The following is a 13909-nucleotide window of genomic DNA, read 5'->3' on the forward strand; positions in this document are numbered from 1 at the left end:
ATTTCAATTCAAATCATAATAAAATTATGTGGAAAAATATTCTCCATAAAACAAGACTCAATAGTACTATACTATATGAAAGTTCTCCTAGCAGGAGATATTCATCCCAATCCTGGCCCCACCTCTCACAACCAACATCAAGATAATTCCCTTCCATACACTATTCTAACACCAAAATGGCCAACCCTCTCCACCCCAGTAATCCAACTTTTGCCACCATAAATATTAGAAGCATAAGAAATAAATCTACTGAACTACATATCTGGATTACCCAACACAAGCCTGATACTCTCAGTATAACTTGGATTAAACCCGGAATAAATGACTCTGAAATTATACCCTGGCTATAATATTATCTGTAATGATAGCATAAAGAGGAGAGGTGGTGGTATTGCTCTAATATTTCCTAGTAACTACCACATTTCTCTTCTACAACAATCCAATACCAGAATTAAATTCAGCAGATGATATTATTTTCCAGAAAATAAACAAAAATAAACAAATATGTATAACTGTCCATTATATCCCTTCTGGCGACAATACACCAACACTTGAAGGTATCCTGCATTGAATATACATAATAACTCCACAGGAGATGCCAATATCAATTGAGTGGACATAACCTCTAACTCCCCTACATCGAGCATGGATGTACACAGTTTCACACAACCAGTTAATAGCAACATACATTATATTAAGACATCAAATTCTGTATTAGACTGGATTCTTTTATCAGACCCTAGCAAATTCACCACCACAGGTACAATGTCAGACTTCCCAGGTGACCATCTCTCAATCTGTATAACCATACATCTTACACATCCACTCAAATGACACATTTATAAAACAACAAACAACTTGTCCAAGTTTAACCCAGAAATATTTATTTCTACCCCATCATCTATTAACTGGAACATCCTAAAAATCCTCCCCTTAGATGATGCTGTAAATTAATTTAATACAAATTTCCTAAATAGGTTTGCACCCTATAGCAGGAAGAAACTAAACACAAATAATGCAGTTTTGCTATCCAAAAAGAGTAAAATGCTAATATAGGATAGAGAAAACACATGGAATAATGGAAAAAATATAAGACATGACAATATTTTGAAAACTTCAGAATGCTTCACAATAGTAATAAAAAGCAAATAAATGAAGACAGAAAACTATGCTATAACAGCTTTTAGAACAATAGTAAGTGCAACCATAAAAAGTTTGGTCAGCCATTAAAGAAACTTTACATAGCAGCAAAACATTCAAGCCTAACCCCTCTCCCAATAACTCTACACTCGAAAATGCAATATAATTTAAATCTTATTTCATAAACAGTACAGTGTCCCTCACCAAAACTTCTCTAACATCTGATCTCAACCTTGACCAACAGCCATGTGTCACCACACCCCCCTTTCACCTTCAAACCTTTGCCCACATCCTATATAAAACTATTGTTAAACAAACTCAAACCATGTTCTACTTTAGCTGGTGATTTTACAAGCATGTACCTTAAAATAGCAGCCAATAGCATTGCCTAGCATGTCGCAATCCTTATAAATATATCAATCCAGAAATCCTACATTATCTCTCTTGGAAAAAAATCACACATTATCCTTCTACACAAAGGAGGAAATTCAACAGACATCACTAACCTTGGACCTATAGCAATCTTATCTTCTCTCTCTAAAATTCTTGAAAAATGTATTCAAAAATGATTTCTAAACTATCTCCTGCATGAAGAACTCGTATCCACCACATAACAAAGCTTCTATCCTTCCCATAGTACTAACACTGCACTTCTAACATTTATAGATAATCCCATTAAAGCTAGAGATAAAAGCCTTACTCCTTATTTCTAGTTTTGCCTAAAGCCTTCAACACAGTTTGTCACAGCAAACTTCTACTTCAAATGCCATCACTAGGTCTATCTATCAACCTCCTATGGTACAGAAGGTATTTTTCCAATAGGTATCTGTCAGCAAAATGGCACTCAACCCTTCTCCATACCTCTAAGTCACTACTGGTGTACCACAAGGATCTGTCCTTGGCTCCCTCCTCTTTAAAATTTTCACCAACACTCTCTATATATCCACACAACAGGCCTCTCCAATACAGTGCAGAGATGACTCCACTCATATGCACATGGGACAACTTGATACATCTCAAAAATTACTTGGGAAGCTTTAACAGCCACTGAAACATAGCTTTGTAACACAGAACGCATGGTCACTGTGACGATGTAAGGTATTGCCATCTGTGCCAGGAAGAATAGGACAGTGCATGTATAACATATGCCAGCATAGTAAGATGGAGTTTTGTAAATAATTTTATGTCATTTGACTATCACACTGACTTGTACAGATGCTTGTGTTAAAATGCATGAACAGTGTTATTATAACTGATTAAATGTTTCTGTTTAAGCAAAGAATTCTGGAAGGAAGAGTACAGTTTTTTTTTAATTGTTCTATAATTTTCAAATACTGCAACAGATTTTAAGCAAAGCTCTGAATGTGTATTGTTCCAGAGTCAGGTGATCAAATATAATGTCATTCTATAACCAGCACTGAGAGGATGGAACTCACCCAGCAACTTTTGTTGTTTATTTTGCAACCTGATATTAAAACTTATGACAGTTATCACAGTTAATTGAGTTCAGCTGAGTTCAGTTCAGTTCAGTCTGTTAGAAGCTTATCACCTTGCCTTGTGGAAGTAAACATCTCAGCATCTAATCTTGCCTTGCTGTATTAATTAAGTTAGTTAGGGAACAGTTATTCTTTAGACGGTCAGGAAATACAGTGGGATCAGTTAAGTAGTATTTTTCTTCATTCTGAATTTGTCTGTGTTATTTTTATTTCTCTTGTGATTGAAATTCTGATGTTTATTGTACTTAGATATTTAGCATTGTCATGTTTTCTATTTTATTATTTATTATTAAATATTTTTATACCTTTCATTCTGGATAGTCTTTTAGAGAATACTTTTAAAATCTTGAGAGTAATTGTGCTTATTTTAGTGACACCTTATCCACTCCGAAAAGCCTGGCTGCGTTGGTTATACTCTATCAGTCATGTTATTATTAATCTTACTCAGTATAATTGGATACCTTGTAAGAGCCAGACAGTAGCTAACTGGTGGCAGTGAGGTTACCTTATAGTCTGGCTAGAAATGGTGCAGTTAGTAAATCTGTACCAGCCTTTCCCAGGAGAGAGAGTGTGTGTGTGTGTGTGTGTGTGTGTGTGTGTGTGTGTGTGTGTGTGTGTGTGTGTGTGTGTGTGTGTGTGTGTGTGTGTGTATGTGAAAATCAAATACCCAGGTGTGGGTGTGCCAGCTACTAGGAATTGGGACTCAGTGCTTCAAAGTGAGTCTTGTTTGCGATCTGGAGAGACAGAGAGCCCAGTCCCAGGTCTGGAGTAGGTTCCCTGTGTGCTTTTTGGGGGAAATTTTGTTTGATGCAGAGAGCTACATTTAAAATACTGTGTAAGCTCATTCCTGTTCTTAGTGACTGATTCTCACCGATATCAGTGGTGAGGATTGAGGCTCCTTGATTGCTGGCTCAGGGTAAAGATGGCCATCGCATAATGGTGTCAGAGTTGGGATATTAATTGAAATTCAGTAGCCTGTGGGCAGTTGTCACTGAAGGTATGTGTAGTCTCAACAGCCACAAGGTAAACATTCAGTTTCATTTTCATAACAGTTGTATTTATTTTGTCAGGGAAAGCAGGCAAAACTGTCAGCAAAGTATTATGGCAAGCTGACAATGAACCAGTTTTCCAAGGTGTGTGAAGCCAAAGGACCAGTGCATGCTAACCAGATTAAAGAGGAAATGATTCCAGCCTTAATCACAGCTGCAGAGCAAACCAGTGGTCAGAAGTGCAACCAGTCTGGTGTTAGGGATGTTCAGAAACAGGACAGTTTACCTTTTCTTCAGAGGACTTAAAAATCTATATGGTGCCTTAAGAAAAGGAGAAGCAGTGTCAGCCTGAACTGGAGACCAAGTGTTTGGAGTTGGAGTCAGAGGAGAAACTGCAGCATTTGGAGACTGAAGAGAAACTGCAACATTTGGAGATATAAGAAAATGAAAATGTGGTGTTCTGAGGCTGAAGAAAAGGAGAAGCAGCAACACCATGAGAGGGAGATATCTTGGTCATGGATGTAATAGCAAAGGGAATAACTGGACTTCAGAAGCAATAAAGATCAGTACATTTCTTCCAGAATTTGCAAAGGGAATGACTTTGATAGTTTTATCCATATATTTGAAAGCGTATGTAAACAGTATAATGTTGGCCAAGGGCTCTGGGTACGGTACCTGAACCCTTACTCCATGATAAAGCTGTAATTGCTGTTTCTAAATTGCTTGATACTGATTGTTTAAACTATGGTACAGTAAAACAATGTTTATTTAACTGCTATAATTTACCATGTGAAGCTTACAGAAAAAAGTTTCATGAGCATAGACGCAAGGCAGATGAAAGTATATGTGATTATATTGCTGAGTTAAACACTTATTTTTATAGGTGGGTGAGTAAGTGTCAGGTCATCACTTTTAAAAGACTGGGAGACCTTTTGGTGAGGAAACAAGCCCTTAGTACTTTGCCTGAGGGCATGAGACTCTGGTTGGCAAACCAGGAGCGTTACTCTGCAGATGAGCTGGAGAGAAAAGGGGATCTCTACTTAGCAAGCAGAGTATCACTGCACAAGAAGGGGATACCCAGTGCTGCAAATGGATATAATGTTACCCTTGTTGAGGAGCCTATGTCATCCCAGTAGAGTCTACCAGTAACAGGGGAAGCCATTAGGTCAGGTATACGTCCAGGATCAGGGGGTAGATGTTTTAAATGTAATCAGAAGGGACATGTAGCATACAAATGTCCACTGAAGCAAGGTGGGAAGAAAAGGTGAGGGAGCCAGCAAGTGGGAATAACAGTGGGCCAGTAGCAAATTGTCTTGAGACAATAGAGGTACCAAACTATCACTGCAGTTTGTATCCTTTCTTAGTGGATGGAAGACAGGCTACTAAGAGAGACACAGCATCTGACACAACCATTATGAAGCTTGCAGTGGTTAAAGAGGAGCAGTACTTGCTTGGGTAGTCCACTTCACTTCAACCAGAGCTTTAGGAGGGATCCCATTCCAAATACCTTTGGCCAGGGTTCACCTTGACTGGGAGGGTAGAAAAGGAAGCAAGCAGGTAGCTGTGTGTTGAGGTTATACCTGCAGATGTCTTGATAGGGAATGATTTTGGAAATGCAGTACCTTGTATGTATGCAGTTGCATGCAGTCAGACTTGGAGAAAGGCATTTAGCTCTGGTAGGCTGTGGGAGACCCAGTCAGACCCCACACCTGAAGTTGGGGCTGATGATGTGGCTATTTCAGGGAAGGAGCTACCTTGTAGCAGTGAGCCTAAAAGTGAACCACAGCTGCTGGTAGGTACTGATGTTCCCATGGACAGGGTGACTGCAAGGACAGAGGAGAGTGGTAGTACCCAGGCTGAGAGTGGGGCACCATTATCAGAATATACTAGGCTTCCAGTGGAAGGGGAGCTGGGACTTACACAAACAGAGATAAGACAAGCACAACTTTTTGATCCTAATTTACAAGGCCTGAGAGAGGTAGCTAAGAAGGCACCTGAAGCTCAAGTAAAAGGGGAGTCTGTATACTGTAACAATGGGTTACTGTATAGAGAATGGACCCCTGATGGAGGGCTAGAGAGTGAGGTAGTACATCAGTTGATAGTGCCCAGAGCCTACTGTCTGGCACCTCTGGCCATAACCCATAACATTCCTTTTCCAGGTCATGTGGGCATAAAACATACCAAGAGACATATTAAGCAGAACATTTATTGGCCTGGGATTGCAAAGGATGTAATAGGGTGCTGTAGGACTTGAGCAATGCCAAAAGGTAGGCAAGGCAGGGGACAAGGTCAAAGCTCTGTTAATGCCTTTGCCTGTGATTGAGGAGCCATTTCAGAGGGTAGTTACGATATTGTGGGGCCTCTGAGTACCCCAAGTTCCACAGGAAAGAAGCATAACCTAGTGGTAGTAGATTATGCTACTAGATACCCTGAGTTGGTGGCTCTGTCCTCCATAAAGGCAAAGAAGATGGCAAATGCTTTGTTAGAGATTTTCAGCAGGGTAGGCTTCCCAAGAAAAATATTGACTGACAGAGGTGACAATTTCATGTGAGACCTGCTGGCTTGTCTGCGAAAGCATTGTGGGATGAAGCAGATAAAGACCACCCCCTACTATCTCCAGACTAATGGTGCTGTGGAGACATTAAACTCTACACTAAAGACCATGCTATGGGCATTTGCAGACCAGTTTAGGAGAGAGTGGGACAAATATTTGCCCCATCTACTATTTGCATACAGAGATGCACCCAGGAATCCACAGGTTTTCCTCCCTTTGAATTTTTGAATGGGCATAGGGTGACGGGGCCTTTAGATTTGATTCATGATTAGTGGGAGGGTGAGTGTGAATCCCACAAAGACTCTGTTGTGGCATATGTCCTAAACCTCATGACAAGGATTAGGGAGCTCATGGGCTTGGCCCAGGAGAACCTGGCAGGAGCCCAACAGCAGAAATAGATCTGGTATGACAGAAATGCTCGAGCCTGAGAGTATGCTGTGGAACAGCAGGCTATGGTGCTCATTTCTGTCAGACACAGTAAGCTGCAGGCAGCTTGGGAGAGACCCTTCAAAGTGATAAGGAAGGTCAATGATGTTAATTACATGGTAAACCTGCTAGGCAGGAGGCAGGTGTACAAATTATACTATGTTAACAAAATGAAGCTTCAGTATGTCAGGAAGATCCTGGGCACACTGCAAAGGGCAGGGTTGACTGTTAAAGCTAGTAAGTGTCAGATGGATATGGCAGAGGTCTCTTACCTGGAACACAGAGTGGGGAGTGGTAAGATTAGGCCAGAACCAACCAAAGTGGAAGCTATTCAGATGTGGCCTGCCCCTGTTATCAAAAAGCAGGTGAGGGCATTGTTGAGGACAGTGGGATCCTATAGAAAAATTGTTCCCAATTATAGTACAATAGCTGCTCCCCTCACAGACCTGACAAGGAAAAACAGGCCAGATAAGGTAGTGTAGACCCCAGCCTGCGAGCAGGTATTCCAAAAGCTTAAAAGGGCTTTGGGAAGACCCCCCTATGTTAGCCAGTCCAGATTACAGCAATGCCAATACAGATGGACTCTGGGGACAGGGTATAGGTTAATGCATTCCCAGACAGGCCCATTTCTCTCAAGCAAAGTTCTTCCATGGTGTCTTGAAAAACTATCTTGAGTCTTCAAAGTGGGGGAGAGATGTATGTTCATTCCTGTTCTTCAAGAGTGACTCTCACTGGTGTCAGTGTTGAGGACTGAGGCTCCTTGATTGCTGGCTCAGGGTAAAGTAAAGAGAGGCCATCATACTCTCCCCCCCTAAAAAATGGTGTTTTCTTTTTTTCCTCAAATCCCTCTCTCATGAAAGAAACTTAAAATCCTCAGTCTTTTTTTTATTTTCTTTCTTCACAATACAACCACTGAAGTTATTTCTCATCATAGCAAATTATTAGAGGTGAGACTGAATGATTATCTTAAATTCGAACTGCAGCTACAGAAATATATTAACAAAAACTCAGCAAAAACTAGGGATGCTTTACAGAGCCAAAATGTTTCTCACCAACACAACTAAAACTACACTTGCCAACTACTTACCTCCTCTCCTCACTACTTTATGGAACTCCCATCCATACTAACCTCCATTCATCACAAAAAGCAACATTTGAACAATGCTATAATAAAGTGGGTAAATTTGCAGCAAATACACCTTTCAGAACCCACCACTGTTTAGCACTAAAAAATTAAATTGGTTAGAACTACCCAATCAAGCTAACATATACGTAGCTTCTCATTGCATATAAAATTATCTAGAATCCATCTTCTTGAACAGCACTAAATACCATTCTACGCAGTTATGTTCCGATTATCCAATGACCAAGAAATTCCTGTCTGTCCACAAACCTATCAAAACTCCAGGGTGCTCTGTTCTTGTAACGTGTTAATAAGGCCTGGAACTCCTTACCTGCATCCATTAGGTCAATACTCTCTCTCCCTTCAGTCCTTTCAAACTAGTTTGAGAGACTTCATAGCCATAATCTGGCTCTGTTATTGCTCAACCACTAGGATAAACTATATCCCTAAATATGAATAATACAGACTAATACCATACACCTCATTACTCCACCTTATTCTCTCATTTCCTTGCTTCACTCATTTTCTCTTTCCTGACTCATTATCTAAATACACCATAACCCTGTTTTCCCACTTCATTTTGCAATTCCTGTTTGTATTATACTAATTTATTTATTTATTTAACATTTGTTGACCGGGAAAGTCCGACTAGGTTCCACAGATCCTGTTTTCAGCGGAGGCCCGGGGAGAAATGCTCCAGACGCATGTCTTTAGAATGTGGGAGGAAACCGGAGTACCCGGAGGAAACCCATGCGAACGCAGGGAGAACATGCAAACTCCGCACAGAAGGCACCCCGGCCGAGAATCGAACCAGAGAACCTCTTGCTGTGAGGCGACAGCATTAACCGCTGCACCACTGCAAATTTACCTTTAATTTCACTAAACTGGCTAAAAATTCTCTAAATATTAAAATAAAAATTGTCATAAGTTGTATCTATTCTTAACTGATGTTTTCACATTATGTCTAATTTAGGACAATTGTTTAATCTCTAGATTTTCAGAATTTTTTCTATTGTATTATTTTTGAAAATTGTAAAATTATTGTTTTTTTTTTTTTTAAATACTTTGCATCTATTCTCCCTGAGCCTCTGCTGAGAATGGACTCCTGCCCAGTCGGATGTTTGCATTAATCAAAAATCAAATTTCAGTAAATAAAAAAAATAAAATATCAGTTATGCATAATATCTGGTATCTTTAGATTATCACTATTCCAGCTGTCTTTCATAAACACCCTCTCTACTATTCCAGATACACTTTTCCATTGTGTATGTAGAAGGCTTAGGCAACAAGTCTGCTTTTAGTTGTCAGGGAAATTATGAAACTCAAGAATAAAATTGACAATGCATAATGTACATGGAAAGAAAACCATAATGATAAAAATATGCTTTTTAACCTAAAATATAAACTAGAATCACCACTAATTCTGTCAAATCTCTCTTCATGCATAATAAACAATTATCACCTTTATATAATTCTAAACAATATTGTAAAACAACTTCGCCCCTAGTATTTGACAGTAGTAACTCTGTAAAAGACTATAAATCCTTCCTCTTTTCCTCCATACTGGAAATTACAGACTCAATCTGTCCCTGCAGTAATTTCTAAATGTCACTAAGACTAAGTGACCTTCTTTAAACTCCACTCTACCCTCTTGCTCAATTTGAAAGCACCTTCCACTTTAGAGAAACTTCTACAAAAGAAACAGAGAAACTACTCAAAATCTCAAGCATTCTTCTCTTAAACATTTAAAGCTGCACCTTAGTTTGTTTAGAAAATCAACTAACAATATAGATAAACCTCTTACATACATTTATACATTCCCCCGGATTCTCAAAAGCTTGAATGGAGTGCAAGATTGGTGCAGGAGCTCAAGCAGGCAATAAGTCTTCCGTGCGATCCAGGAAAAGCCTGCAGGGGTGTCCACGAGCGCTCCTGCATTAATCTTGCATGGACTAAGCCCTGGTATGCAAATCACCCCATTTGTAGGTGAAATCCATGCAAATGAGGTGAATTTGCAATCCAGGAAGCTCGCAACAGTTTGTGCAAGACTAGTGCAATCTGTAGAAATGTACTCGGTTAGTAACCGAGTACATTTCTGTAAAATCCAAAACAAAGCTATGACCGCTCCAAATAAAGGCTGCATATCTTGTAGTAAGCATGCCAGTGGCCAAGTATAAGGTCATTGGCATTGCAAAAAGCAAACAAAATCAAAAAATCAACTGTTATTTTTTTGTAGCCGATCATGGCTGTTTAAGCATAGAGCAGCGGCGTGCAAATGGGATTGGGGGGAAAATAATAAAATAAACCTAAAATAAGCATTCTAACTAAAATCCGTATTCTGCCATGCAAGTCAATGGCAAGTAGAAGACAATCTGGCCAGTGAGTAGTGGTTGCTAAGGTGGGAGGCTCAGTGTGAGACATGTAACTATGCATTAGCAGGCAATCCTATGCACATGAGGGGAAGAATAGTGAATCCCAGTTCTCCCTAATGTGAGTCAGGTCCCAACAGTGTAAGAGTAGGAATAGCTTGGTGCAAGCCTAGGAGGTAGTGACATCATGGGGGTGTGTCAGGCATACTGTAAGCAGATTGGAGCCCTGTGGCTTGGGTTTGCTCCTAGCTTAGCACAGCTAAGCTAGGGGGTGTGTCTAAACCTGCGTAGCAGTCTTTACAAAGCCTAAGCAGGTGTGTTTTACAGGAAGAAAAAAGAAGTTAAACCAGGAAATGGCAGCACTGTGCATATTTGAGCACTCTGTTTGTGTGGCGTGCACACGGGCTTAAACAGGGAGGCAATGGGAAGGGAAAACGGCAGTAGAAAGGTAAACAAGGAGAACTAGCTTAGCTGGCAGGTGAAATGTATCATAATCAGCCAATTACACAGGCAGCAGACCTGCCCAGCCCAGAACACTACTATAAACTAAGCAAACACCTTCCCCTCTGTTTTTTCCCACACTCTACACCACTGGTGTATACAAGCGGGGAAAATTTAACAAACAAACTTACAAAATGAAAAGGGCTGCAGCAGGCAACATAGAACAACATGTGCAAGAGGCTGAGGGTGGTGAGGATGTGAATGCTGCATTACAATCCTCATAGAGGAGACAGAGAAGAGTGTACAGACCCAGGGTAATCTACCAGGGGCTACATGAGCTGGAGATAGTGGAGCACTATAAGGTTGACAGACCTCCTACAGCAAATTGTTGAGCTGTGCCAGCCACATCTGACACACCAAACTGACCGAGGGGAACCCATCCCAGTGGATACCAAGGTATGTGTAGGCCTAGGTATACTAGCCACAGGTACCTCCCAAAGCACAACTGGGGATATCATGGGGATCTCACAGGCATCAGCATCCAGAGTATTCCACCAGTTCCTGGATGCCATGTTAGCACATGCCAGTGAGCACGTATATTTCCTCAACACCCATGAGGTGTTGACCAGCAATATGCATCTCTTCCACCAAATAGCAGAATACCCTGGGGTAGTAGGTGCTATAGACTGCACGCACATATACATCAAAGCACCACCTGGTGAGCAGGGTAGGGCCTACATCAACCACAGAGGCATCGCCTCCATCAACTGCCAGGTCGTATGTTATGCTCAGGGCATTATAATGAATGTGTGTGCTGGCTGCCCTGGAAGCTATGACAATTCCCACATATGGCATCTGATGCAGCTGTATCAGAGATTTGCCAATGGGGACATCCCCTATGGTCACCTAGTGGGGGATGCTGTGAACATACTGGAGCCGTGGCTGATAACACCCACCAGAAATGCACACACACCTGAACAACAACACCATAATGAGGCACACGCACAGGCAAGACATATAATAGAGCATGTGTTTGGGATGCTAAGGTCACGGTTCTGGTGTCTGGACACATCCAGTGAAGCCTTGCAGTACTTACCAGCTACATGTACCCAAATTGTTATGGTATGTGCTATGCTATACAATATGATCCTGCAGAAACAGCTGCAGCAGGAACAGCATGGGGCAGAGCCACACAGCCCCCCACCAATGCCAAGGCCTGCACAGGCACAGAGTGACCTGGAGGAGGAACATCCTGAGCCTTCCCCAGTAGGCAGATGGAGGCTTGCCCAGTATGCCATGGCTGCGGCAAAGAGGCAATGCATAGCACATATACTAACACAGTAGGGAACCAGGGAATGACACCTCTCTTTGACTCACACATAAAGTAAAAGGGATGCCAAACATGACACTACCTGTGCTCAACCATGTATAGGGAGTGTACTATGCCAAATAGAGTAGAACATGTCATTACCTGTAGCTATGGTATGGATGTGAGCATGCAAGGGAATTGGGTGGCTGAATATTATGGCAGCAGACAGTAGACACCCATAGTGGCACCATGGCATCTGTAACACATACTGGAGTCATCATAGTAGCCAGTACTACACAGGGTGACAAAACCCACTGCAGGAAATGTGCTGAGTGACATGTGTGTGTCCATATGACCCACACATGCCAGTCAGGATGGTTCACATACCCAACAACAGTCTCAGCCAGCAGGACAGGTGTAGACAAACCCAAACAGAGCCTGTGCCATGACACCTGAATGATGGCTATGGTTAACCTCCCCCCAGGCCTACACAGACAGACCGCAGCAGGGCAGGCAGTGGGATGTTAGTTCTGAAAGGTAGGAAGTCAGACAATAATATGTAGGGCAACCAAAGCCACGATCTGTAGTACACTGGTATGCCTCTAGTCAGCATGATAATTAGCAATACAGAATGAAATGGAGTACCTGACATACCAGTGCAGTCATAGTAAATGTGTACAGGTGTCACGTGTGCCCCCCGCATCCTACATAGTGATGTAATAACAGTCAGGTGTGCCCCCCCCAATCCTGTGTAGAAATGTAGAAATAGTCATGTGTGCCCCCCATCCTACATAGCAAAGTAATAACAGTCAGGTGCGACCCCCACTCCTGTGTAGAAATCTAGAAACAGCCAGGTGTGTCTCCCCTGCCATGCAGAAATGTAGCAACAGTCAAATCCAAATGATCGATGGATACTCTGAAGAGACAGCATGCTACCTGTCGGTGTACAACACAAAGGTCAGCACTGCAGCACAGACTACCTTTACATGATCCACACATTCAATACAGATGGCCATACTGGGCATGCTCACACACTTAGAGAAATGAAAGCAATGTCAGCCAACAACATACTGAAAGGTCATACTGGGCATGCGCACACACTTAAACACATGAAGGCCATGTCTGTAAACACCAGTGGACCAGACATATTTGGTAGTTGCAGTTGTTAGTGCAGACACTCGTCAGTATGCACCGCTCATGCCTTGCGCACACACAGTGGATAGGTATACAGACATATATGTCAGGACAACACACTATAATAAGCCAAAGGTAGATGTACATAGATGTGTGGAAGAGGGTGACTGTGACAAGGAGCCATCCAGACCTGTCCTACCCAGCACACAGCCAAAGGCCCCCAAACACATGAGGTGCAGATGTCACTCACTGCAGATACTAGCCACCAGTATCTGTCAGCATTACAGACTATGTGGTGCATGTGCCAGCTGTGCAACATGACTGTACAAGGAAGTAGTCATCTAGCAGCTGTATACATGTACCTGTGAAATATGACCCCATGTGTGCCCGCATGTGGCGTGTCAACCCCTAGATGAATGGGTTATGGCCCATGCACACACACTACCCTCCCCATAGCCCTACTATGACAAGCCTGCTGAGGTCATCCAATGTGAAATACACCTTTGGGAGAACTGTAACCCAGTAATCTCTGTGGTGCATCCCATAACTGAGTAGTGTGATAAACTAGTTAGGTAGGAGTTCTAACCACAGACTTGGCAACTGTGTGTGTTTGTGTGTGTCTGTCTATCTCTGACTGTGTAGAGAACAATGCTTTTTAGGGTACTCACACTCCCTACAATTCATATACTTAACTTTGTCAAGACTGCTGATGTCACCCACCTAGAAATACACCTCTGGGAAGGTTGTAGCCCAGTAATCTCCAGAGTGCACCCTATAACTGCATACTGCTGTAGTGTGATAAAGTAGTTAAGTAGGTGTTCTAATCCCAGACATGGCAAGTGTGTGTGTGTGTGTGTGTGTGTGTGTGTGTGTGTGTCTTTTTGACCCTGTCTGTGTAGAGAACAATGCTTTTTAGGGTACTCACACT

The sequence above is a fragment of the Protopterus annectens genome, chromosome 8.part1 (assembly GCF_019279795.1).
Source record: "Protopterus annectens isolate FY-2018-M chromosome 8.part1, PAN1.0, whole genome shotgun sequence".
Lineage (NCBI taxonomy): Eukaryota > Metazoa > Chordata > Ceratodontiformes > Protopteridae > Protopterus > Protopterus annectens.